This window comes from Neovison vison, chromosome 4, assembly GCF_020171115.1.
Source record: "Neovison vison isolate M4711 chromosome 4, ASM_NN_V1, whole genome shotgun sequence".
NCBI lineage: Eukaryota > Metazoa > Chordata > Mammalia > Carnivora > Mustelidae > Neogale > Neogale vison.
The window spans coordinates 169,043,161-169,070,881 of NC_058094.1; the positions used below are offsets into that span (position 1 = coordinate 169,043,161).

A 27,721-nucleotide genomic window follows, 5' to 3' on the forward strand; every position below is an offset into this window, starting at 1 on the left:
CTGTAACCTGGACTAGAGCAGGAGCTCTGAGTTTCCATATTACTTTACTGTCTGTTAGCTAAGGTTCCCCACCACCGCAACGATGAGGGTGAAGTGTTTTCCTCTCCTATCAGACCTCATTCCGATTCCACTCTTTAATTTATTCACCTTAATGAAGTTACCTAACCTTTTTCAGACTCAATTATATTATTAGCAAAACGGAGATAATAGAACCTTCCTCAGAGAACTGCTGGGAAGCAAAATTAAATTCCACAGCCTGTTATAGATATTTATATACTTCCAATATTAGGAAGGCACAGCTCTGAGTACTGAGGGCTACAGCAATCTGTGGAAAAGAAATTCTTGTCATAGATTTTACGACCTTATAGAAGAGAAGCAGAAGCAGCAAGCGCACAAATTTCATGGACTTGGAAAGATTTGTCTTAATTCCCAAGGATTTACAACTTCAGGGAAACATTAGCCTCCAAGCTCCTTCACCTACAAGTGCTACTTCTATTTTGCATTGTTATCCCTTTTAAGAAAGAAACCCTTTTGCTATGATTTCATCATAGCAACCAAAAGCAGAGAGAGTAAGCGTTTGTGATGCTGGAAGAGAGGCATCCTTTCAAGAAACACAACAGACAGATAAAACAATAGCCAAAAGAAACTTAATGTAGCTACATTAATTTCCAAACAAGTAGACTTCAAGAATCACTGGATACTGGACATAAAGAATAACAACTCATAATGACAAAGGAGGCTACCAAAATTTTTAAGTTTGTTTGAATCTATTAACATGATCTCAAAATATATAAAGTAAAAATAGAACTAAAAGAAGAAACAAACTTATCACTGTGGAAGACTTACACATAGTACCAGCAATTCATGATAATCAGAAGCTGAAAGGATATGGAAAATCATTCAAGTTCTTGATTACATAAACAGTAGAATGAACATATTTCACATGTTTAGAATACCGTATCCAACAATGAAGATTTACATTTAAGTGCATATTAAATATTACTAACACTGGCAATGCCATAATGCAGGCATCAACAAACTTCAAAGAATTTGTTTGGAGTATGTTATACTCCAAATTTATTTGGAGTACGTTAACTAACCACAGTGAAAGTTAGGAATTAAAACAGAGAAAGAGAACAGGCACATACAGACAAGAAAATTCCTGATTTCCTGGAAATTAAATATTTCTCTAAAAGATAAAAGAAACAAAAATGGAAGGTTATAAAATACTTTGAACTCAACATTTCAAAATTTGTGAGGAAAAAAATTTGAAATATATAGCTAAAGCAGCATTTAGAGAGAGACTGGTAGATTTATTTTTCAGGGTTGAAGTAATAATTTGTTATGTTGTTTTGAAACATAATCCTAAAGTCAAATTATTTTTAAAACAATTTATTTAAATTAAAAATAATATAAACAGTTCATCCATTTCTTACGCCAGAACCCTTGCCTCTGCTCTGGAAACCACTAATCTGTTCTACCCATGAGCCTTTTTCTTTCCTTTTCCTTTAAACGACATTAAGAGACATCATACAGTATTTGTCCTTCTCTGATTTGCTTCATTTAGCAGAATGCGCCCAAGGTTCATCCACATTGGCTCACTAAGAAAATAAGAGAGGATTCAATAATTAAAAAAAGAAATGAAAGAGATTTACACCCAATACTACAGAAATACTAGGGACCTTAACACTACTACAAACAACTCAAAGCCAACAAATTATACAACATAGAAAAAAAATGGATAAATTCCTACAGACAAACAACCTACCAAGACTGAATCATAATGAAATAGAAAATTTGAACAGACTGATTATTAGTAAGGAGATTGAATGAGTAATCAAAAATCTTCCAATAAATTAAAGTCCGGGACCAGAAGGCATCACTGGTGAATGCTACCACATATTTAAAGAATAAATACCAGTCTTTCTCAAACTCTTCCAAAGACACAGAATTGGAGGGAACTCATTCAAATTCATTTTATGAGGCCTGCATTAACCTGATACCAACATCAGATAAGAACACTAGAAAAAGGGAAAATTACATTATATTCCTTCTAAACATAGATTCAAAACTCAACAAAATATGGGCAAACTGAATTTAACAATTTATTTAAAAGATCATGTACCCTGACCAGGTAAAATTTGTTCCAGGGATACAAGAATGATTCACTGATATACAAACCAATTAATGTGATACACTGCATTAACAAAATGAAGGACAAAAACTATACGATCATCTTTTTTTTTTTTTTTTTTTTTTACTGGCTGTTCCAGAAACCCTTAAGAAAAAGCAAAAGAATTATGCAGAGTTGAAGATCAAGTGTCTGAAAAAAGCAGTTTGCCCACAAGATGTTTCAGAAGGCAAGAAGGAAGCTTATCTATGAAAAAAGCTAACCATTACCACAAGGAATATAGGCAGATGTACAGAACTGAGATGTGAATGGTGAGAATGTCAAGAACAAATGGCAACTTTTGTGTACCTGTGGAATACAAACTGGCATCTTCTTGGTATCAGAGATGTCAATGGTGTGAACTCAAAGGTTTGAAAGGTGTTGCTGCTTCTTTGCCTTCATCAGATCTTCAGTGGCACCTTTGTTAAGTTCAACAAGGCTTCAGTTAACATGCTAACAATTGTGGAACCATATATAGCATGGGGATATTCAAACCTGAAACCAGTGAATAAATTTATCTATGAGTGTGGTGATGGCAAAATAAGTAAGAAGTGCATTGCCCTGACAGACAACACGTTGATTGAGCAATCTCTTGGTATATATGGCAGCATCTGCATGGGAAAGGATCTGATTCACAAGGTCTACACTGTGGGAAAACATTTCAAAGAAGCAAACAACTTCTTATGGCCCTTCAAATTACCTACTCCATGAGGGGAATGAAGAAAAAGACCACCCATTTTGTTGAAGGTGGAGATGCTGGTGACAGAGAGGACCAGATCAGTAGGACTATTAGCAGGATGAACTAAGGTATCTGCCAAGATTATTTTTGTAATCTGGTCACTTAATATATGACTACTTCCAAATTGAAAAAAAAGTTGATGTGATCATCTTAATAAAAAAAAAGAATTTGACAAATTCAACATCCATTTATGATAAAAGTCTTTAGCCAAATGGGTATAGAGGGAACCTTTATCAACATAATAAAGGCCACATATGACAAGCCCACAGCTGACATCATACTCAGGAGTGAAAAGCTGAGAAAGCTTTTCCTCTAAAATCAGGAACAGAAGTATAACTTTAAATGCCTGTACTAGACAACAGGAAACTTGAAAATAAATTATATATGCTTTTCTTTCAAGAAGTTGGAAAGAAAAAGTGAATCAAATCTGAAATATAAAAGAGAAGAAATAATTAAAAGAATAAATCAAATAAAAAAATGTAATGCAAACATTCAAAAGAAGCAATCTTTAAACTTTTGAAGATATGAATAAAAGTGATTAACCCCTAGCAAGACTGAGTAAAAAAAAAAAATAACAGAATGAATAAGACAACGAAATCAAGGATGACAAACGGCAATACGGTAGCATCTATACTTTTCCTCACTGGATCAAAAAAGATCATAAGAGATTATGAACAACTTTTTAGTAGTAAATTAGAATATTGGAATGAACTGCAAAAATTCCTCAAAATAAAACTGTAGGAGGGGTAAGAGCACATAGAAAACTGGAATTACTTGGTTTATCAAGTAAAGAAATTAAATCTGTAATTGACAACATTCTCACCAAAGTGAATCTAGGTTTAGATGTTTTTATGAGTGAATTCTTTGAAATATTATATACATAGAAAATACTAACGTTACACAACACTCTTCCTGATAATAGGGAAGATTCACTAATATATTTTAAGAAGCCAGAAGAATCCTGCTACTAAAACATGATAGAGACATTATTAAAAAAGCAAAGTACCAAGGAATCATCCTCAAGAATATAGACAAAAATCCTCAATAAAATATATGCAAGTCAAATTCTGTGATAATTAAAAAGAAATGGTTCACCATGACCAAAAGAGACTTATCCATAAATGAAAAGCTGATTTAATAATCAAATCACTATGAAAGATCACATTAACAGAAAAAATAAAGGAAAAAACAACTATTTTCATAGACACAGTAAAAGAATTTCATAAAAGTCACCACCCATGTAACATTTTTTTTTAAAGATTTATTTATTTATTTATTTGACAGACAGAGATCACAAGTAGGCAGAGAGGCAGGCAGAGAGAGAGAGAGGAAAGCAGGCTCTCCGCTCAGCAGAGAGCCCGATGCGGGACTCGATCCCAGGACTCTGGGATCATGACCTGAGCCGAAGGCAGCGGCTTAACCCACTGAGCCACCCAGGCGCCCCCCCATGTAACATTTTTAAAAAGCTCTCTTGTCAAACCAGAAATAGAAGGGAATTTACTTTACCATATAAAGAGTATCTACAAATTCTAATATGAATGGTAAAGCAAAAAATTTAAGCAACGAGATCATATACTGTATGATTCCACTTACACAAATATAAAAGCATTCTCTCTCTTGGATTACCTGCTCTGAGGAAAACAATCTACCTACCATGCCTTGAGATCACTCAAGCTCCCCTGCAGAGAGTCCCAGCTAATAGTGAGGAACTGAGTGAGTCAACAGCACATCTTAGCAAACGTGGATAGTTCAGCTTTAGTCCACATTTCATAGGAATGCAGCCCCAACTGACATCTTGCCTCTAACCTCCTGAGAGATACCAAAACCATCAGATAGCTAAGTGTTTGAGAGAACACGTATTGCCTTATGCTGTATGATTTGAAGGTGATTCATTGTGCAGCAGATCAGTGGTATAAATCCCAATCTAAATCTCAGGAATTTTGGTGGAAACTAGATGATTCTAAAACTATTACAGAAATGTAAAAGGCCAACAATAGCCAAAGCAATCTCCAAAGGAATACATCTCAAGTACTAACATTACCAAGTATCAAGCGTCACTATAAAGCTGTATTAAGACAATGTGGGATAGGCACAAGGACAGACAACCTTCCCAATGGAAAAAAATGGAGTGTGCACAAATTTGTGTATACATTCCAGTCACCTAGTTTATGACAAAATAATTCTGCAGTACAATGCAGAAAAGTGGTCTTTTCTATAAATGGCATGAGATAAATTAAATGTTCTAATGGGATAAATCTACCTGGACCCATCCATCCTTAACAACACACAAATCCAGACTGACTGCCAACCCAAACACAAAAGTTAAAACAATATATATTTTATTTTTTTTTAAAGATTTTATTTATTTATTTGACAGAAGAGATCACAAGTAGGCAGAGAAGCAGGCGGGGCAGGGAAGGGGAGCAGGCTCCCCGCTGAGCAGAGAACCCGATGTGGGGCTTGGTCCCAGGACCCTGAGATCATTACCTGAGCCGAAGGCAGAGGCTTTAACCCACTGAGTCACCCAGGCGCCCCCAAACAATACATATTTTAAAATAAAATATGAAACATCTATATGAATGTGGGGTGGGGAGATATTTTTTAAACAAGGGATAAAAAGGGTTGTTTAATGACTGAAAATTAATTGAACCACATTAAGATCGAATGTTTTGTTCATTAAACAATAAGGAAAATAATACAAACTATGATGATTGATATTTGCATTACACATACCCAAAGGACTTACATGCATCATATATAAAGATCTCTTACATATCAACTCAACTGAAGACTTCTGCCAAAGACCTGATACCCCACAAAAGAAAGTTTCTTAATGACCAGAATGCCATTCTGGTGAAACAGTGCACATTCAGGTGAAATGGAGCACACATACTTATTTAAATAAGGAAACAAAAACCACAATTCATTTATCATTAAATCTCTATTAGAAAGGCTAAAATCAATTGCTTGTCAGCCTTTTGGCTAAGATCAAGTATAGAAAGGCTAAAATCAATTTTTAAAAGGTAATACCAAATGTTGGGAACGATGTGAAATAATGGTCTCAAATACGGGTTTCAAAAATTCCTGTTTAGTGGGTAAACTGAATGTGTCATTTTGGAAAAATTTTGGCCACAGCTACATGCTCTGGGATACAGTAGTTCTTTAAGTGTATATTCAGTAGAAATGCATGCATGTAGTTTCATACAGCAGTGAGAATTAGCACTCTACAAACCAGGAAAAAATATGGTTGACTCTAACATAACATTGAGCAAAAGAGCTAGAAAAAAAGATGTGCATGTAGTTTAAGTCCATTTACATAAAATATGCAAACAAGACAAAGTAATCTATGTTAGAAGGCAGGGGAATTGTTACTCTTACATGATGGGAGCTTCCCAGTCTAAGATTAACTAAAAATGTTCATTTTATGAAAATTAATTGAAGGGGTTATGATACATGCAGTTTTCTGTATGTATATTATACCTCACATATAATTTCCTTCAGTTTCACTCAAAAACCAAAAGAAAAAAATTGCACTGGTACTCCAACTAACTGAATAGACTCATGTCCTGGACTGCTACCATAAATGTTTTGCCTCATTTTTAGCCAATTTTATATAGTTAATCTCCGTCTTTCTTAATAAACCTAGCTTCAAAACTTTACAGAAAATGTTTCAAATCCAAAGAATTTTAAAGTAATCACTTCTTAATTGTCCTTTCAGCATCTATAAAAAGGTAAATGATTATTTTGAAAAAAGGCACTGATTTGGTCTAACAAACAAAAACATAATTAGCGCAAAACAAATAATCAAGTCTCCTCTTGGAAATTTTCAATAGTTCTTTACTACCTACAGAAAGATCTATTTTTTCAACATTTTTAAAATAATAGCTCATAAAATGGCCTTCATCTGTGTTTGCAGTATTAATTCCCTCTACTCTTTACTTCATTCGTGTGTTAAGAAACTACTGATTAAAAGATTATGTCCCAGACACTATTTTAGAAGCTATCCCCATACAGATAAACAAGGCAGTCAAGTCCCTTCATCCAGTGGGATTATCATCTCATGGAAATGATTTAAAGTAAGAAAAAACTATGCATAGGGGTCCACCCTCCTCATTCCCACACCAACCACTCACTCATAGTAGTGGAAGAAATTCAGAAAATGGTCTTGTTTCCCACCCACCCCATTATATGCAGCTGAAACTGACCCAAAGACACACCACAAGTGGGACTGAATTCCAGTGATTTTGTTGAAAGGTACTGTGTCAAAAGCTACCACTAGCTGCCTTTATCCTTCCTCTAACTGCACTCCAAGGTGTAATGTAAAAAAAAAAAAAAAAAAAAAAAAAGTCTACTACCTGATAAATACAAGCAAAAAACTTGGGAAATTACCAAATGGACTGTGGTCTTCATTCACTGAAAATGCACATCAATCCTATTGCAAAGAAAAGTCATCTTGGACCTGAAGTTATCAGATAAGTACCCCTGGAGACTATGCTTCAGGATACGTTAACCCATCTATACAGTACATTTTGAAGTATGCTATTTTCATTACTGTACTAGTCATCCTGGGTTGCGATGACAAAATACCATTCTGGGCAGCTTAAACAGACAGTTATTTTCTCACAGTTCCAGAGGCTTGAATTCTAATATTACAGTGCAGGTATGGTCAAGTTCTAATGATAGCTCTCTTCCTGGCCTGCAAATGGCCACCTCCTCCCTATGTCCTTGCATGGAGGATAATGATATCCTTCTCTTTCTGTTCTTTTATAAATCCACCAGCTCTACAGATTTAAGATCCCACGTTCAGGACATTTTCCTAAAAACCATATCTCCAAATACAGTTTTATTAACATAGGTTGCATTATGAGTTGGAACTTTAACATATGAGTTTTGGTGGGGACAGCTTTCTCCCGAAGCAATTCTACTTTGGAAGTTTAGAATCTAGAGATAAAGCTACAGTGATCAATGACAGCAGCAGCGTAACTATATTCATATATTTTATAGACACAATGGTTCATTAGTTTTGACTACTTGGAAATAAAATAGCCTTTATAAAAAGAGTATTAGATAACCTCTGGAAACATGGCCAAGTGATCTTGATTTTCATTTTGATCAAAACATCCCTCAGCTTGATTAAACTTTAGACAGGTTCTTTTGTGACTCTAGCCCTCTAACATTCCTTTTTTTTCTTCAGAAAACTAGTACTCTTACTCGGAACACTGGAGTAAGTTTTCTTACTTTAGAAAACCTGCTATTGGAAATTCATTCTCTGCCTCTTTGAAATATAAATCTTGCCAGTTTTATAACCAAGGAACATCTTTCTCAAAGACCTAGGAGCCAAATCCTTTGAAATATAATCATCCAGAAAGACAGTGTTCCAAGTGGTGGGTAGAGCTTAATTTCCGTAATCCCCAACTGGCAAACACAGTTAACCTAGTCACCTTGACAAACCTACCTTCTAATGCATTCCCCATTAGTTTTTCACTAGGTCACCTTGGTGTTCAAAAATTTTGCAGCCTTTCGATCAGAATTGAGCTCAGCTTCTCTCTCCTACTGCAATGGTCTTGACCTCTATTTCAATAATCTTAAAGAGTGTTTTCCTTACCTGTTTAACTTATCCAGGGCAGTTTTCCTTTGAGAGTTCTAAATAAAGAATAATCTGTAAGATAATAATATTCTGTAATAAAAATATACACCATACTAAATCCCATATTCTTATCTTGCTGAGTAGTAAATTTCAGCTGTTGGAAGTATATAAACCTCTGACTTATTTTTAACTAAGAAGAAAATGAGGCTAGCAGATTGAGAATGGGATGGATAAAAAAAAAAAGATGCCACTGAGCTTAAGTTTTCTCCTTTACTTTGAGGAGGAAGCTGAACTAATCAACCAATTATGCTAGAAAGGCTAACTAGGTAAAACTTTACTGTGGGATCAGAAGGAAGAGCCAGAAGATTATGACAACTGTTTTCTAAGACATGACTCTTTATAGGTTCTATTTATTATAACCTAACTATGCCTATTGTTCTAGTTTTAAGGCTAGATTTTTAAATGGACTTGTTTGTAAAAGGAACGTAAGTCCTCATTACATTTTCTATGAAGTTTATTAATAAATAATACCTCATGCTCTTAAATTTTGTGTTTTTCACCAAAAATCCCTATTTTATCTAGTATCATTATTTGTTCGAAGGGGCTTTGTGAACTGAAAAAAAATTACAATTTCTATTATTTTTTTCTTCTTCTCTAAATATTGTCCCAACACCATAAAAGATATTTACTTATCCAAAAGGGAAAGAAGGAAGGTAACAAAACAGAGACAGATGTAATCAAATATTGCTTTAATCTTATTATTTCATTATTCACCACTATGTAACAACAAACAAACAACTTCCAAGTTAAACATAAGAAATACAACAAACCAGTAACTGACAACTCTCTTAAGGGATAAAAATTCCTGAGCTTTTTACATTTCAAAGGAAAATAAAAAGCTAACATGAGCATGATCTTCTAAACTTTTCAGCAAAATATTATTCAGTAAATTATTCTAAACAATCTAACATTTGTCCTAACACAGGGTTATTTCCTTAACTATGCTTAAATGCCATCTCAACAATCTTATTCTCCAAGCTGCCTTTATTGGTCAGGTTTCATTATGGCCGTGAGGTACATCTCAGTTGCTCCTCCATGGGAAGCTAGATGTTAGCTGTTTTCATTGATGTACAAACATCTTAGGTCAAGTGAATTAATTCATCTTCTGTGTTTTTAATTTTGTTTTTTTTGTTTGTTTATTTATTTGGCAGACAGAAATCACACGTAGGCAGAGAGGCAGGCAGAGAGGAAGAAGGGAAAGGAGGCTCCCTGCTGAGCAGACAGCTGAAGGCTGGCTCAATCCCAGGACCTTGAGATCATGAGCTGAGCCCAGGGTAGAGGCTTTAACCCACTGAGCCACCCAGGCGCCCCTGTGCTTTTAATTTTTAGATTGTCATTTGCCGTAGTTTTCCAATTATTAAAAATTTTAGGTCCCTGAAGTCCCTAAATGTGCATCCCACATATCAATGCATATCTGAGGAAAATGCTCATTAAAAGGACAGACTTCTGTATCCTATAAATTATTTTTTAAAGTCCTTAAACTGGGGTGCCTGGGTGGCTCAGTGGGTTAAAGCCTCTAACTTCAACTCAGGTCATGATCCCAGGGTCCTGGGATCAAGCCCCACATTGGGCTCTCTGCTCGGCAGGGAGCCTGCTTCCTCCTCTCTCTCTCTGCCTGCCTTTCTGCCTACTTGTGATCTCTGTCTGTCAAATAAATAAATAAATAAATCTTTAAAATAAATAAAATAAAGTCCTTAAACTGCCTGACAGAAAGACCAACTATAATCTGTTTATTTCCATTTTTCTTTGCAGAAGGAAGGGACACAGGTATATGTTAGAGTGAACTGACTTTGTTCTAGCCTACTTCTCAATTATTTTTTCAGCAGCACTTAGATTATTCATCAAGTGGTTTCCTTTATGGGGATGCTGCTGTTAAATTATTTTCAGAGGAAATTATAAAGAGTAGAAATTTTTAGTAGAAACTATTCAGAAATGCAAAAACTACTATTGTTTGATTCCTAATTGTTTGTAGTATTCCTAGTTTTGTTCCTAATACTAATGTTATTAGTGTTTCAGCTGAAGTTAGGGGCTGACAGTATTAAAGCTATACACCCTAAAATGTACAAAAATGATTACAACCCTACATGGAGGAAGTTTTGCTATCAGGACACATCAGCAATCTCGGCACCTAGGCAGGGATGTAGAAAAGCCATATTTAAGAAGTTAAGAGAAATCTCTTTATTATTTATTTTTATTTTTATTATACTGTTTATTTTTATTATTGTTGTTTATTATTAATCATTATTATTATTTGTACTTAATGAAGCCATCGGCTATAATCCAGCTGCATACTGCCACCTTCTTACAAATTGTCCTCAATTATATAAAGTGATGCTCCCAAAGTAAAGAGTTTTAAAAAGAATTCCTTAATAGAAGACAAAACTGATGCTAATGGAATTCATTTACCTGGACAGGAATTTTTCAGATTCAGTAAGACTCCAGAGCAGCTTATTTCATACTCTAAGCTGAATTCCATTGGCCTATCTTAAAAAAGAAACCTCAACAGGCTTTTCTAATTGGTGACATATACATGTATAATAATTCTCTGCAGTGCCATGTGTTTAGACATCACAGGACAAGGCTTGGTCTGTGTAACCTGAACAATACTATAGCACTGTTGGAGGCTTCACTCTTTTTCACATGAATGTGAAACAGAAAAAATAGCATTAGGGGGCACCTGGGTGGCTCAGTGGGTTAAGCCGCTGCCTTCAGCTCAGGTCATGATCTCAGGGTCCTGGGATCGAGTCCCGCATCAGGCTCTCTGCTCAGCAGGGAGCCTGCTTCCCTCTCTCTCTTTCTGCCTGCCTCTCTGTCTACTGTGGTCTCTCTCTGTCAAATAAATAAATAAAACCTTTAAAAAAAAAATACCATTAGGCATCAACCTCAGAAATGGGATATGGTCACAATAAGAGAGGCCTGAGCCCTGTAAAAAAATGACGTCTTTGGAATAAACAAGCCAAGTGGTAATTTTGAAGATAATTTACACATAAGTATGGAGCAGCATATCCTCTTAGAGTAAGCTCAGTATAAGTCACAAGGCATTTTAGAATACTGGATAGAAGCAATGAATATCAGTAAGTTGAATATCAAATGAATTTCACCAACAACTTTAATCCCCATTCCAAATCCGGTGAAGCCCAAATTATTACCCATGTGGCTAAAAACTCACAAGAGGCTCATTCTCTAATTCTAGTCACTGATGTAGCTGCCAACAGGACAACATCGCCTACCACATCAACTCAATGTGATCTGTCCTTCCTTTCATCCTAAATGTTCTTCCTTTCCTTGAACATGCCAAGCTCTTTATCACAACTTTTCTTGGCGCTGGCTAATTTGAGCCCTCTCTCTTTTCTTTTGTATTAGTTTGGCCAGTGCTTTATCAATCTTATTGATTCTTTCAAAAAACCAGCTTTTAGCTGGGGTGGCAATCCTTATATCAGATCAATAACACTTTAAGCCAAAGACTATAATAAGAGATGAGGAAGTACACTGTTTCATACTCAAAGGGTCTGCCCAACAAGAAGATCTCACAATTTTAAATATCTATGGCCCTAACAGGGGAGCAGCCAACTATATAAACAAATTAATAACAACATCAAAGAAACACATTGACAATATACAGTAATAGTAGGGGACGTTAACACTCCCCTCACTGAAATGGACAGATCATCCAAGCAAAAGATCAATGAGGAAATAGAGGCCTTAAATGACACACTGGACCAGATGGACATCACAGATATATTCAGAACATTTCATCCCAAAGCAACAGAATACACATTCTTCTCTAGTGCACAGGGAACATTATCCAGAATAGAGCACATTCTAGGTCACAAATCAGGTCTCAACCAGTATCAAAAGATTGGGATCATTCCCTGCATATTTTCAGACCAAAATGCTCTGAAGCTAGAACTCAATCACAAGAGGAAATTTGGAAAGAACCTAAATACATGGAGACTAAATAGCATTCTTCTAAAGAATGAATGGGTCAACCAAGAAATTAAGGAAAAATTGAAAAAATTCATGGAAAAAAATGATAACGAAAATACAACGTTACAAAATCCGTGGGACACAGCAAAGGCATCCCTGAGAGGAAAATATATAGCGATACAAGACTTTTTCAAGAAGCAAGAAAGGTCTCAAATATACAACCTAACCCTACATCTATAGGAGCTGGAGAAAGAACAACAAAGAAAGCCTAAACCCAGCAGGTGAAGAGAAATCATAAAGATCAGAGCAGAAATCAATGAAATAGAAATAAAAAAAACAATAGAACAAACCAATGAAACTAGGAGCTGGTACTTTGAAAGAATTAATAAGATTGATAAACCCCTGGCCAGACTTATAAAAAAGAAAAGAGAAAGGACCCAAATAAATAAAATCATGAATGAAAGAGGAGAGATCACAATCAACACCAAAGAAATACAAACAATTATAAGAACATTCTATGAGCAACTCTAAGCCAATAAATTTGACAATCTGGAAGAAATGGATGCATTCCTAGAGACATATAAACTAACACAACTGAACCAGGAAGAAACAGAGAACCTGAACAGATCCATAACCAGTAAGGAGATTGAAACAGTCATCAAAAATCTCCCAACAAACAAAAGCGCAGGGCCAGATGGCTTTCCAGGGGAATTCTACCAAACATTTAAAGAAGAATTAATTCCTATTCTCCTGAAAATGTTCCATAAAATAGAAATGGAAGGAAAACTTCCAAACTCATTTTATGAGGACAGCATCACCTTGATCCCCAAACCGGACAAGGATCCCATCAAAAAAGAGAATTTCAGACCAATATCCCTGATGAACACAGATGCAAAAATTCTCACCAAAATACTAGCCAATAGGATCCAACAGTACATTAAGAAGATTATTCACCATGACCAAGTGGGATTTATTTCAGGGCTGCAAGGTTGGTTCAGCATCTGCAAATCAATCAAGGTAATACAATACATTAATAAAAGAAAGAACAAGAACCATATGATACTATCAATAGATGCTGAAAAAGCATTTGACAGAGTAAAGCATCCCTTCCTGATCAAAACTCTTCGAAGTATAGGGATAGAGGGCACATACCTCAATATTATCAAAGCCATCTATGAAAAACCCACCTCAAATATCATTCTCAATGGAGAAAAACTGAAAGCTTTTCTGCTAAGGTCAGGAACAAGGCAAGGATGTCTGTTATCACCACTGCTATTCAACATAGTACTAGAAGTCCTAGCCTCAGCAATCAGACAACAAAAGGAAATTAAAGGCATCCAAATTGGCAAAGAAGAAGTCAAACTATCATTTCTTGCAGATGATATGATACCATACGTGGAAAACCCAAAAGGCTCCACTCCAAAACTGCTAGAACTTGTACAGGAATTCAATAAAGTGTCAGAATGTAAAATCAATGCACAGAAATCAGTTGCATTTCTCTACACCAACAACAAGACAGAAGAAAGAGAAATTAAGGAGTTAATCCCATTTACAATTGTACCCAAAACCACAAGATACCTAGGAATAAACCTAACCAAAGAGGCAAAGAATCTATACTCAGAAAACTATAAAGTACTCATGAAAGAAACTGAGGAAGACACGAAAGAAATGGAAAAATGTTCCATGCTCCTGGATTGGAAGAACAAATATTGTGAAAATGTCTATGCTACCTAAAGCAATCTACACATTTAATGCAATCCCTATCAAAATCCCATCCATTTTTTTTCAAAGAAATGGAACAAATAATCCTAAAATTTATATGGAACCAGAAAAGACCTCGAATACCCAAAGGAATATAGAAAAAGAAAGCCAAAGTTGGTGGCATCACAATTCCGGACTTCAAGCTCTATTACAAAGCTGTCATCATCAAGACAGCATGGTACTGGCACAAAAACAGACACATAGATCAATGGAACAGAATAGAGAGCCCAGAAATAGAACCTCAACTCTATGGTCAACTAATCTTTGACAAAGCAGGAAAAAATGTCCCATGGAAAAAAGACAGCCTCTTCAACAAATGGTGTTGGGAAAATGGGACAGCCACATGCAGAAAAATGCAACTGGACCATTTCCTCACACCACACATGAAAATAGACTCAAAATGGATGAAGGACCTCAATGTGAGAAAGGAATCCATCAAAATCCTTGAGAACAGAGGCAGCAACCTCTTTGACTCAGCTGCAGCAACTTCTTCCTAGGAACATTGCCAAAGGCAAGGGAAGCAAGGGCAAAAAAGAACTATTGGAACTTCATCAAGATCAAAAGCTTTTGCACAGCAAAGGAAACAATTAACAAAACCAAAAGACAACTGACAGAATGGGAGAAGATATTTGCCAACGACATATCAGATAAAAGGCTAGTATCCAAAATCTATAAAGAGCTTAGCAAACTCAACACCCAAAGAACAAATAATCCAATCAAGAAATGGGCAGAGGACATGAACAGACATTTCTGCAAGGAAGACATCCAGATGGCCAACAGACACATGAAAAAGTGCTCCACATCACTCGGCATCAGAGAAATACAGATCAAAACCACAATTAGATACCACTTCACACCAGTCAGAATGGCTAAAATTAACAAGTCAGGAAATGACAGATGCTGGCAAGGATGTTGAGAAAGGGGAACCCTCCTACACTGTTGGTGGGAATGCAAGCTGGTGCAACCACTCTGGAAAACAGCATTGAGGTTCCTCAAAAAGTTGAAAATAGAGCTACCCTATGACCCAGCAATTGCACTACTGGGTATTTACCCTAAAGATACAAATGTAGTGATTCGAAGGGGCACATGCACCCAAGTTTATAGCAGCAACGTACACAATAGCCAAACTATGGAAAGAACCTAGATGTCCATCAACAAATGAAGGATAAAGAAGATGTGGTATATATACACAATGGAATACATGCAGCCATCAAAAGAAATGAAATCTTGCCATTTGCATCGATGTGGATGGAACTAGAGGGTATCATGCTTAGCGAAATAGTCAATTGGAGAAAGACAACTGTCATATGATCTCCCTGACATGAGGAAGTGGAGATGCAATGTGGGAGGTTTGGGGGGTAGGAAAAGAATAAATGAAACAAGATGGAATTTGAGGGAGATAAACCATAAGTGACTCCTAATCTCACAAAACAAACTGAGGGTTGCTGGGGGGAGGGGAGGAGGGGGGGTTAGGGCTATGGACATGGGGGAGGGTATGTGCTATGGTGAATGCTGTGAAGTGTGTAAACCTGGCGATTCACAGATCTGTACCCCTGGGGATAAAAATACATTATATGTTTATAAAAAATTTTTAAAAATTAAAAAATAAAAAATGCAGGAACACCTCCTTTTCCTTGGGTGGCCTTTGTTTCAGGTCTGCCTCAAGGCCTCCTCCTAGAGGGGCTTTCCTTGATGGTATCATTAAAATACATCTCTAAACCTACTAATCTCTATCACCGAATCTTATTTTTATAGCACTCACCAAAAGTTATAATTACATATTTATGTGCTTATTTATTGCCTGACTTCTGCACTAAGCTATACGATCCATAAAGGCTCTTTGTTTTCTGCAGTTGATTAAACACAGTGTATCCAGAAAATCATACATGCTTAGCACCCAATTGGGTTCAAATGTCGTTAGTACATAAATGCCTTATAAATGAATAATCTACCAGTGTAATTGAGCCCTTTAATCAGTTTCTAAAAATAAAATTAAAAAGCACACATAAAGCATTCATGAGCACAGAATTTACTAAAGAATAGAAGGAAAGAGAAATAGATTAGATTTCCTACTGCACAGTCCAAAAACTCAAAGTCTTAGATATTTCCGTTTTCAAAATTCCTTTTGGTAATGTCACAACTATTGGTTTCTCTTGGCCTTCTCCATGCAGTGCTCAGTCTCATGTTTTCTCCCTGACTCTCGTTCTTTCTGGCCCCTTCTCCATTATCTCATTTCTCCCCCGTCTTGGAATCAAAAAAGAAATTCCTATCTTAGATGGGTTCTCTACTCAAAGCTTAACCCTGAGCATAAGCTCCCAGTGTGTCACCACCTAAATCATTTTCCTATGTTTTAAAAATATTTACAGAGTGCTACTCACACATGAATAATTATTGTTAAGGAAAAAAAAATGTTCACAACTTAGAAATAAGGCAAAGGGAAAGCAGAAGATCTTTTTAATTTTACACTAGGGCATTTACATGGGCGAATTCCCATTTAAGGACTGTTTAATTACCTATGAGACAGCATCTTTGACTGACAGTATATACTATTAATTAAAAGCCAAGAGAAGGCAAAGTCACAGGGTAACTGGTAGATTGTTGTATGACAAAAATGTAAATGATTTGTGTCTGGTAGAAAATGTCCCCAAGATTATATGCCTGGCCCTGTAAAACATTAACCCATTAGGTATCTAACCTAACCATCCCAGCTCAATAATCCTTCCCTAACACCAACATAGCTCTCTTCTTATAACCAGGTGCCTAGATATGGGACATGTGCTCATCCTACAGAACTCTCACATATAGGACATACAGAATACAGAATAGTCCATATAAAAGATTTCTATGATGGACTTCTGAAAATGATAGGTTAGCAAACCTAAATTTTTCCAAAACATTAACTCACCAATTATGTATCAAGTTTTTTTTAAGGAATAAATTTTTTCCCTTCTAAATGGAGTTGTACTGCTGGCTCTTAGGATATTAACTTAATAGCACTGCTCCCCTCCCCCCACCACACACACCACTTAACACATAGTATGGAAGAGGCTAGAAGATAAACACAAAAGATAAAATGCTGTCCAGGATTCGCCTTTGCTGCCTCTGAGTAATACAGCACATTTTCCCAACATTTTCACCTTTTTTTTTTCCTGATTAAACTCAAAGTTATTCAAAAAGCAGAATTTTGAATTAACTTCTTCCACACAGAAGTTCAAAAACCACTCTCTCATTAAAACTAGGAAAATACTTCACAGAGAGATTATTAGTCTGGCCTGTGTTCATCGTGACGCTGCTTAACACTTTCACAGCATGTACAACTAAAGCGATCTCTGGGCAACGGGTCTCTATGGAAATGGTACTAGGTCAGGTACAAAACGTATGGCAGACCATATTCTTCAAATACACCCCCTCTGTGCTCGCTTCGGCAGCACATATACTAAAAAATACACCCCCTCAATTCTGGGGAACATCCTGAAGCATTAAGTCAAAATGATATCAAGTAAAGCCATTCATAATTTATGATCATCTGCTTTAACTATCTTGAATATTTATACTAGCATAGTCCTAACTAAAACCTAAGCATAGGCATATTAAAACCTACATGTGAAGCATACACACACGTGTACACATATAAACATATATACGTACATGCCTACGTTTAAATTATCACAATCATATTAAAGAGGTAATTTGTAGTTATATTAACTTATAATACATTATCAACTTGACTTTTTGTTAAACTTGAAGACTTGACTACAGAAAAGTTACTTTAAATAATAATGTATTGAGTCTTTAAAATTTTTACTGTGCATATCAAGGTGACACACTGTACATCAAAATATCTATGACCCTTCACTTAGCATTTGTTTTTAATAGAAACATCAAAAAATGTAATCTGACAATATTAGGATAGCAGATAAAAAGGTGACATTATTAACAAATAAGAATACATATGTTTATCTGTGTGTATACACATACTATCTATCTACATCTATGCTGTTACATACAGATTACGAAGGATGAAACTTAAAATTTTGTTTATTGGGGCACCTGGGTGGCTCAGTTGTTAAACGTCTGCTTTCAGCTCAGGTCATGATCCCAGGTTTCTGGGATCAAGCTCCACATTGGGCTCCTGGTTCAGCAGGAATCCTGCTTCTCCCTCTCCCACACCCCCTGCTATGGCCTTCTCTTGTTCTCTCTCTCTCTCTCTCTGTCAAATCTCTAAAAAATAAAAAAAGAAAAGTTTGTTTATAAAGTATATTTTACAGTACATCTTTTTTTTTTTTTAAAGATTTTATTTATTTATTTGACAGAGAGAGACCACAGTAGACAGAGAGGCAGGTAGAGAGAGAGAGAGAGGAGGAAGCAGGCTCCCCGCTGAGCAGAGAGCCCGATGTGAGACTCGATCCCAGGACCCTGAGATCATGACCTGAGCCGAAGGCAGTGGCTTAACCCACTGAGCCACCCAGGCGCCCCCCCCCCCCTTTTTTTTTTTTTTAAAGATTTTATTTATTTATTTGACAGAGAGAGACCACAGTAGACAGAGAGGCAGGTAGAGAGAGAGAGTACAGTACATCTTTTTCCTGTTTCTTGAAACAGTGTTTATTTCCCTCATCTTCTCCATTGTGTTCTGCTAATATATTTGGTCAAATGTCAGTACTTGCTCTACGCCATATTTGTTTTGGTGGAATGGCTCAGCAAAGAGGTTAAGGTCTTTATTGGTCAGAGTGGAGGAAGTCTGTGGTCCACTGTGTGGTTATCTCATGTGTTTTATTATCATTGTGGTTAATTACTGTAATTACTAATCTTGTTGACTGCTCTAAAGCTGAAGTGTTTGGATAGTAGGTTAGTGTTAGGATAGTAGTTACTGGGATGAAGTATCTAAGTGGAGATGTCAGGAAATTGGATGCCTACGTTCCAGGATTTATTTTCCAGTTTTTAAAAAATGTTTTGAGTTAGAAGATAATCTATCAGATTTAAGCATGTAGGTTGGTATCTACAACTACAGAAATAGGTAAGAAAAAAGGAGAGAAAGCTCAATATCCTCCAATACTGCAATCCTAAAAAATATTTAAATGACAAATTTGGATGTTAATCAAGAGATTATTTAACTCTTAAATTCTGTCTTATAGCAAATGCATTATTCAAATAACAGTCCTATCTGGTGATTCCTACCCCTGCCTACAAGTGGGATCAATGGAAAGAAAAAAGATGTCATTCTTTGGTTTTCTAAAAAGAAGGAAGACTAATGGAGGCACTTGTCAATTCAAGCCATTTTTCAATCCACTTCTGGCTCTTTGGCTTCAGATTATAACAAGGAAAACTAAAGGATCAAAATCATGGGTTTGGGAATTAACAATAAAGATAAACTGATAACATTTGTTTCCTATTCAAACAAACATTTTAAAGTGTGAGTGGTAAAAATGAACAATGTTAAGAAAACGGTCTCAAGATTATGGGCAGAAACATGACAGAATTAGTAATGACTACTGTTTCTGAACATGGGCTTTAGATGGGTATAGAACTGAGTTTCAATTCTGACACCCTTAGATAATTTGCAGCTCATATAAGTTATACAGTCTTTCAAACTTTTATTTTCTTATTTGTGAAATGCTAATAATTCTTATCTGATGGGATTAGTATAGGATTAGTTGTCATAATGTCTACAAAATACAGAGATTCAATAGAGTCCACAGAGTAATTTTCACTTTAAGCTTTGCTCACAAAAATAGCAGGACCAACAGATAATAACATGACCTAAATCAACACCACAAGTAAGTCCTAATTCTCAGTGATTCTACTAAAATTTCATAATACTCTACTATTTAGAACAAGACGCTATATTAATTATCTCTACTATGAAGGAAAAAAAGAGGATACAAAACTACCATAAACTTGTAGTTAGAGAAAATGTTTCTCTCACTCAAGGAAAACTATGGTTCCTTCAACTTTTATACATAGTATCTGACTATACATGCCTCCTTGAAATAACCAGAAAAAAGAAAAAATAGAAAAACTCAATTTGAAATTTTGAAATATTTACATTATTGTTTTTCCATACATGAATTTTTTAAAATTGTCTCAGCAATCTTCAGAGACAATCACTATCCTGATGCTTTGCTTATCTTTAGATTATTGGCCCCTGAAGTATAGAAGAACTAACTCTTTCAAGATAGATTTTGATTACTTAAGTTCCTTTATAAATAAAGCAGGTCAGGAGTATCATAACATGTCTGATACAAAATCTAAAATATAAGATATCCATCATCCTTAGGAAATACACTCAACCAAAAATTTCTCAAGGATTCTGAAAATCCCTTACCCACACATACCTTCTCAGGTAAACTTCTATTTATATCACATATTATCATTCTACAAATCAGTGATGTGACATTTTTATATATTTCATTTTCCAACATGTATTTAAATGATCACGATATCCAACTAAGTTTATGGAATACGCTGATATATTCAACATATGATTCCTTTTGCATATTTTTGGGCAAAATCCTTTATCACTATGATGGCACGTTCTTAGCAATGGAACTATTGTAGATTCATCAATAAATTAAAAAGCACCTGGAGAGGGACGCCTGGGTGGCTCAGTTGGTTAAGGAGCTGCTTTCAGCTCCGGTCATGATCCCAACGTCCTGGGATCGAGTCCCACATCGGGCTCCTTGCTCGGCGGGGAGCCTGCTTCTCCCTCTGCCTCCGTCTGCCAGTGCATGCTTGCTCGCTCGCTCTCTCTCTCTCTGACAAATAAATAAATAAAATCTTTAAAAAAAAAAAAAAAGCACCTGGAGAAAACTTTAATGTATTCAAAATCTATATACAGGTTATCTTAATCCAACAAGTTTTGAGAATTCCTGTTTCTGAAATGTGATCTTGGCTAGTTCAATGAATTATTTGCCATCTCTGCTATAACCCTAGGTCAACTGACAATATTACCATCTGGCCTGGTTTCAACAAACTTAGTTATTGGATTACCAACTGGATTTCAGAGTGACCAAGTTCACTACACTTCAAAAGAGTAGATCAGTATGAAAAGGCAACATGCAGCTGGGTTGCAAGCTCAGTTCCTGTTTCAACTGATAAAGCACCTCTTACACAACAGAACAGCAGAAATAGGACCTAAAAGAGAAGCATAAAAACTGTCTATTCCTGAAAGCACAAAATCACCAATGAATCTGAAAGTTGCTTCTTGTCACTGTTTTTAGGGGAGCTATTTGAAAACTGTCAGTTGCAAAACTTCCATACAATATAACAATCATAAATGTTGAGTGGTAGTACATGGACCCAAACTGAATCAGAACTTCAAATTAGGCCAATTAAGTCAGATCATCAGGGGCACCTGAGTGGCTCAGTGGGGTAAACCTCTGCCTTCGGCTCAGGTCATGATCTCAGGGTCCTGGGATCGAGTCCCACGTTGCGCTTTCTGCTCGGCGGAGAGCCTGCTTCCCCTTCTCTCTCTGCCTGCCTCTCTGCCTACTTGTGATCTCCCTCTCTCTGTCAAATAAATAAATAAATAGAATCTTTAAAAAAAAAAAAAGTCAGATCATCAAAACTGATTCATTTAAAAAATTAATTGCAGCACAAGTCAACCAAAACTATCCAATTTTAAATTCTGATTTTAGTTTTCTCTAAAAGCTAGAATCCTTGAATGCCTCTCATTTGCTGAGTGTATCTTAGAACAATTAAGAAAAGAGAACCTGAAAAATTTGTTCCTAGGATTCCCCTGGAAGAATATAATACAGGAAGAAAGTAGAAGGGGGTAGCAATGATTTCAAGTTTACAACACAAGCCTAGCAAACCAACCAAGAGCTAGCCTGCATACTGGATTGTAAGGTTTCTAACCTATTAGAAACACTGCCCTGCTTTATTCATAATATAAGAGTGACAAATACCAAGATCTAAAAGATCAGTGAAACTCGGTGTTCTTTTTCACCATTGTTTAGATCAATGAAAAATGAGAAAAAGACTTAATATCTACCAGAACATGATTAATCCAGTCAGTGGAACGCTATGCAACCAGTAAAAATGAAACCATTGTAATTGAAAGGAATAAAATAGATAGAAATTCTTAAAATAGCCAAATAATATTGAGTTAGAAAAGACAGAAAATAAGCAGCCAGTAGGAACCCATTTAAGTAAAACTTCGGTTTTCATAAGAACTCTGGATGGGTATATGTTAAGTTTGTAGTAGTGCTCCTCTAAGCAATATTATTTAGGTGGAAAGACTTTGACTTTCAAATGTTTACACCTTTCATTTGGTTTGACTTGTGACTAGTATGTCATTTTTGTATAATAAATACAGACTTATTTTAAATTTTTATTGAAGTATAATTGATATGTATTGATTTCAGGTGTAAACATGACTCCATCTTCGTATACACTCTTGAACCTTGTAAAACACCAGTTGAATTGTCCAGATATCTGGATTTTTTTTTAATTTTTTTTAAATGATTTTTTATTTATTTATTTGATAGAGAGAGATCACAAGTAGGCAGAGAGGCAGGCAGAGAGACAGAAGGGGGAAGCAGGCTCCCCGCTGAGCAGAGAGCCCGACGCGGGGCTCGATCCCAGGACCCCGAGATCATGACCCGAGCTGAAGGCAGAGGCTTAAACCACTGAGCCACCCAGGCGCCCCTCTGGATTTTTTTTTGATAAGTACAGTACTGTAAATATATTTAATCTCCCTTCTCATTTTTAGTTTTTCTATAGCTTGCTTTATTGTAAGGATACAGTAAATAACACCTATAACAAAAAAAGAGTGTTAATGGACACTCTTAATTATTGATAGGGCTTCTAGTTAGCAGTAACCTATTGGTAGTTAAGTTTGGGAGGAGTCAAAAGTTGTAGGTAGATTTTCACTGCACAAGGGGAGGGGAAGAAGCTTGGCTTACCTAACCCCCATATTGTTAAGGGTCACCCATGTTGTTAAACCATCACCACAGTAAGTCTGTTTATACCCATCACCACACATAGAGGGTTTATCCTCATGATGAGAACTTTCAGGATCTACTCCTAGCAACTTTCAAATATGCAATGCAGTATCATTAACTATAGTTACCATGGTATACATCATATCCCCTTAACTCATAACTAGAAGGTTTTACCTTTCTACTATCTTCATGCCTTTTGCCCACCTCTCCCAACCAGCTCTGGAAAACACCAATGTATTCTATACACCTACAAATTTCAATTTTTTTAAGCTTCCATACATAAGTGACACCATATGGTATTTGTCTTTTTCTGATTTCTTTCACTTAGTATAATATCCTCAAGGTCCATTGATGTTGTCACAAATACCAAAAGCTCATTATTTTTTATACCTGCATAATATTCTATTATATACAGATACCACATTTTCCTCATCCATGCATATTTTCTTCAGATTTGTTAGTACCCTAATCTGTACTGTGAGTCCCTGAGGTTGTTTAATATACAATTTCCCAAAGTGGATGGGTAGGATACTGAAGCTGTGCCTTGAAAGGGAGGTATTTTTCTCCATAACAACCCTTGATTTAAAAAAAAAAAAAAAAGTTTTTTACAGTAAAGTTAACAGTATTGGTTTCAAGAATACAGTGCAGTGATTGAACAAGTCTATCTACTACTCAGTGCTCATCAAGTGCTTTTAATCCCCTTCAGCTGTTTCACCCAACCCCCTATCCACTTCCCTTCTGGTTAACATCTGTTCTATAGAGTTCAAAGTCTGTTTTGTAATTTGTCTTTTTTTCCCTTTGTTCATTGGCTTTGTTTCTTAAATCCATTGTGAGTTAATTGTTGTTTGTTGCTTAAAACAAACAGTTTTGCAGTTTTCATCCTTTTACCTATACTTGGTTAATTTTCTCAACACCATTTATTGAAGAGATGGTCTTTTCCTCATTGTATATTCTTGGCCCCTTTGCTGTAAATTAATCAACTGCATGGTGTATTTCTGAACTCTTATCTGTTCCACTGAGCTATGTGTTTTTTTAACACCCATCCTCTACTGTCTGGATTACTATAGCTTTCTTTCTCTCTCTCTCTCTCTCTTTCTTTCTTTCTTTTAGAGATTTTATTTATTTATTTGAGAGACAGAGTGAAAGAGAGCATGAGAAGGGAGAAGGTCAGAGAGAGAAGGGGACTCCCCATGGAGCTGGGAGCCCGATGCGGGACGCGATCCTAGGACTCCAGGATCATGACCTGTGCCGAAGGAAGTCACTTAACCAACTAAGCCACCCAGGAGCCTCTACTATAGCTTTCTAATAGACTTTGAATCCATGGAGCATATTGCTTTATTTGGTTATTCTGTGGTTTCACATATATATTTGGATTGTTTATCCTATTTCTGTAAAAAATACCATTAGAATTTTGAATACATAAATTGCTTTGGGTACTATGGACACTTTTTTTTTTTTTTAAGATTTTATTTATTCATTTGACAGACAGAGATCACAAATCAGCAGAGAGGCAGGCAGAGAGAGAGGGGGAAGCAGGCTCCCTGCTGAGCAGACAGCCTGATGCAGGGCTCAATCCCAGGACCCTGGGATCATGACCTGAGCCAAAGGCAGAGGCTTTAACCCACTGAGCCACCCCTAGTATGAACACTTTAACAACATTAACTTTTCCAATCCATGAGCAGGAATATCTTTTCATCATTTAAGTTTTATTTATTTGAGAGAGACAGAGAGAGAGAACATGAGCAGGGGGAGGTCCAGAGGGGGGAAGCAGACTCCCCACTGAGCAGGGAGCCCTACATGGGGCCTGGTCCCAGGACCCCATGAGAAAACCTGAGCCAAAGGCAGATCCTTAACTGACTGGGCCACTAGGTGCCCCTCATTACTTGTCTTCAAGTTCTTTTCATCATCGTCTCAATGGTTTTCAGTGTAGAGTTTTACTTTATTGGTTAAATATATTCCTATGTATTTTATCCTTTTTGATGAAATCTTTAATGAGATGGTTTTCTCAATTTCTCTTTCTGGTAGTTCATTGTTAGTGTATAAAAGATGAAATAGTTTTCTGTAGGCTGATTTTGTATCGCAGAACTTTTCTGTACCTATTAGTTCTAACAGTATTTTTGGAGTATGAGGTTTTCTACATCTACTGTCATGTCATCTAAAAATAGTGACAGTTTTACTATTTCCTTTCCAGTTTGGATGAAATTCTTTTTCTTGCCTGATTGCTCTGACTAGAACTTCCAATAGTATGTAGAATAAAAGTGGTAAGAGCAGGCATCCTTGTCCTGTTTTTGACCTTAAACAAAAAGCTTTCAGTTTTTCACCATTTAGTAGGAGATTAGCTGTGGGCTTGTCAGGCTTGTCATATACGGCCTTTTTTGTGTTGACGAATGCTTCTTCTCAAGTAGAGATATTTTTAGTAGAAGTCATTACAGCAATTTTATCTAGCCACTGAGAGATGTTATCAGGATAAGGATGTTGTTATTAGCAAGCAACCAAAAAATCTCTGTCACTTTGTGTATATGTGGAAGTCAGGGGCTGGATATGTACTGACTGATTAGTGCTATACTCTTAACTCATTACCTAGAATGAAGTGTTACTCTGTTAAAATTTGTTCATTAATTAAAAGTTATCATGACAGAGGACAAAAGGAAAGAAAAACAATAGATGGGTCATACTAGGAAGAGAACATGGTTAATTTATCAAGGAAAACTGAGTTGGATACAATATTAAATAGTGCCTAAAATTTTCTGATGAAATTACTTAAATCATGCCTAAATGTTATCTTTAAAATATTTCTTTATGTTGAATTACTTTAGACATCAGTGTCAGTAATCCTGATATAGTTTATATTCATAAACTTAATATAAATTATGTAAAAACTAAAATGAGTAATGTGTTTATTGGAATTAGTAAAACTATTGGAGCTGGGGGATAGCATGACCTCTCTAGTTACTTATGATATATTCTTTAACAATCTGTTCTTAGATATGTCATAATCACTCAGGTGCTAACAACCTTAAGGAAATATGTCTTTTAATACTTTTTGAAACCCAGAAAGCCTCTAAGAAATAATTTTCTAAAGGTGAACATATAGGTATGGTGTTAAATAGTGAGACTACGTTTTGGAAGGAGAATCCGTTATGGACTTTAAAAACGATGACAAAGCCAATTAGCTTCAGGGGCACTTCTAAAGCTAGAAATAATGTCATTATTTATTGGACCTCCTGAAAAGTGACCCACGCTTATTTTGTGTTGGTGAATTCTGACACTTGAAGCAAGAGATCGAACAAGACAACTGAAAAGAGAAGTGGACCAGTGATGCGTAAGAAGTGCATTTTCAAGAGGTTACAGGAAAATATTCATTTTTTAATAAGACATAGAACACGTCTTAGTCTCCTGGTTCCGATTACCCTCTTCTGTGTGCTTAGCTACTGAATTACGTACTTTATTTCCTATGGCCTAGGAACTGGACTATTTTTTTTAACCAGAGTTTCTTTCTTAATCTACTGCAGAAATAACCTTACTTTTATAGAATTTCCCCCCATAATCCTTTCTGTAAATGAGAACCTTTTCTAGATGTTTTCTTAGACTGGTTACTGCCAACAACAAAAACTCATTTCACTTTCCACCTCATTTGCACCTACAAGGAAAATACATACATACAAAGGATAATGAATGAGGCAAGTAAATTTGACCTTTATTTTAGAAACTTTCATCTCAGCAAGCTCTCCAGCAAACACAAGAGATCAAGGACTGTGAGTTAAACAGGATTAAGGAATAAGAGCAGGATTTTAGGAAAACCACCTTTCAGAACAGTAGTAGAATGGGAAATGGCAGTATCCTTTTTTGTGAATTCTTATGATTTCTAGTCCTAATACTGTATTCTTTACCTAGTACTGACACTAGAAAAAAAGTGAAAGTGGGGACTAGTTTTGCATTAACAAGAAAAAAATAAGAAGGGTATTATAAATTGCAGCACCCAAAGGGGTTGGGGAAGAGGGGAGTTTGAGGAGATGCTTAGCTGTGTCAATGATTTCTAAAGGAACTTTTTTTTTTTAATATTATCCATTTATTTATTTGACAGAGATCACAAGTAGGCAGAGAGGCAGGCAGAGAGAGAGGAGGAAGCAGGCTCCCTGCCACGCAGAGAGCCCTATGCAGGGCTCAATCCCAGGACCCTGAGATCATGACCTGAGCCAAAGGCAGAAGCTTTAACCCACTGAGCCACCCAGGCGCCCCTCTAAAGGAACTTTTAAGATATACACATAAAGTAATCACCAAAAAAAGATTGCCCATGCACAAAAAATACTTAGATAAAAACTACAAATTTTAACTGGGTTATTTATTTCTAACACTTAAGTTACTAATATCATATGGAATATAGAACAGACCAGCTAAGTACTTGACATCAAAGCAATAGCTCAGCTAGGATGTTTAATAAGGTAACACAAGCAAGGGAGAACAATTGTCACATAGTAGGCAATTAATAAATTTAAACTAACTTTTTTCCAATAATCTAATAAATACCATTGTCT

General features: G+C 36.0%; 1 pseudogene; it reads left to right on the forward strand.

The window, feature by feature from the left end:
- Positions 1–370: 370 nt before the first annotated feature.
- Positions 371–2,976, forward strand: LOC122904046 (annotated as a pseudogene).
- The last annotated feature ends 24,745 nt before the right edge of the window (positions 2,977–27,721 follow it).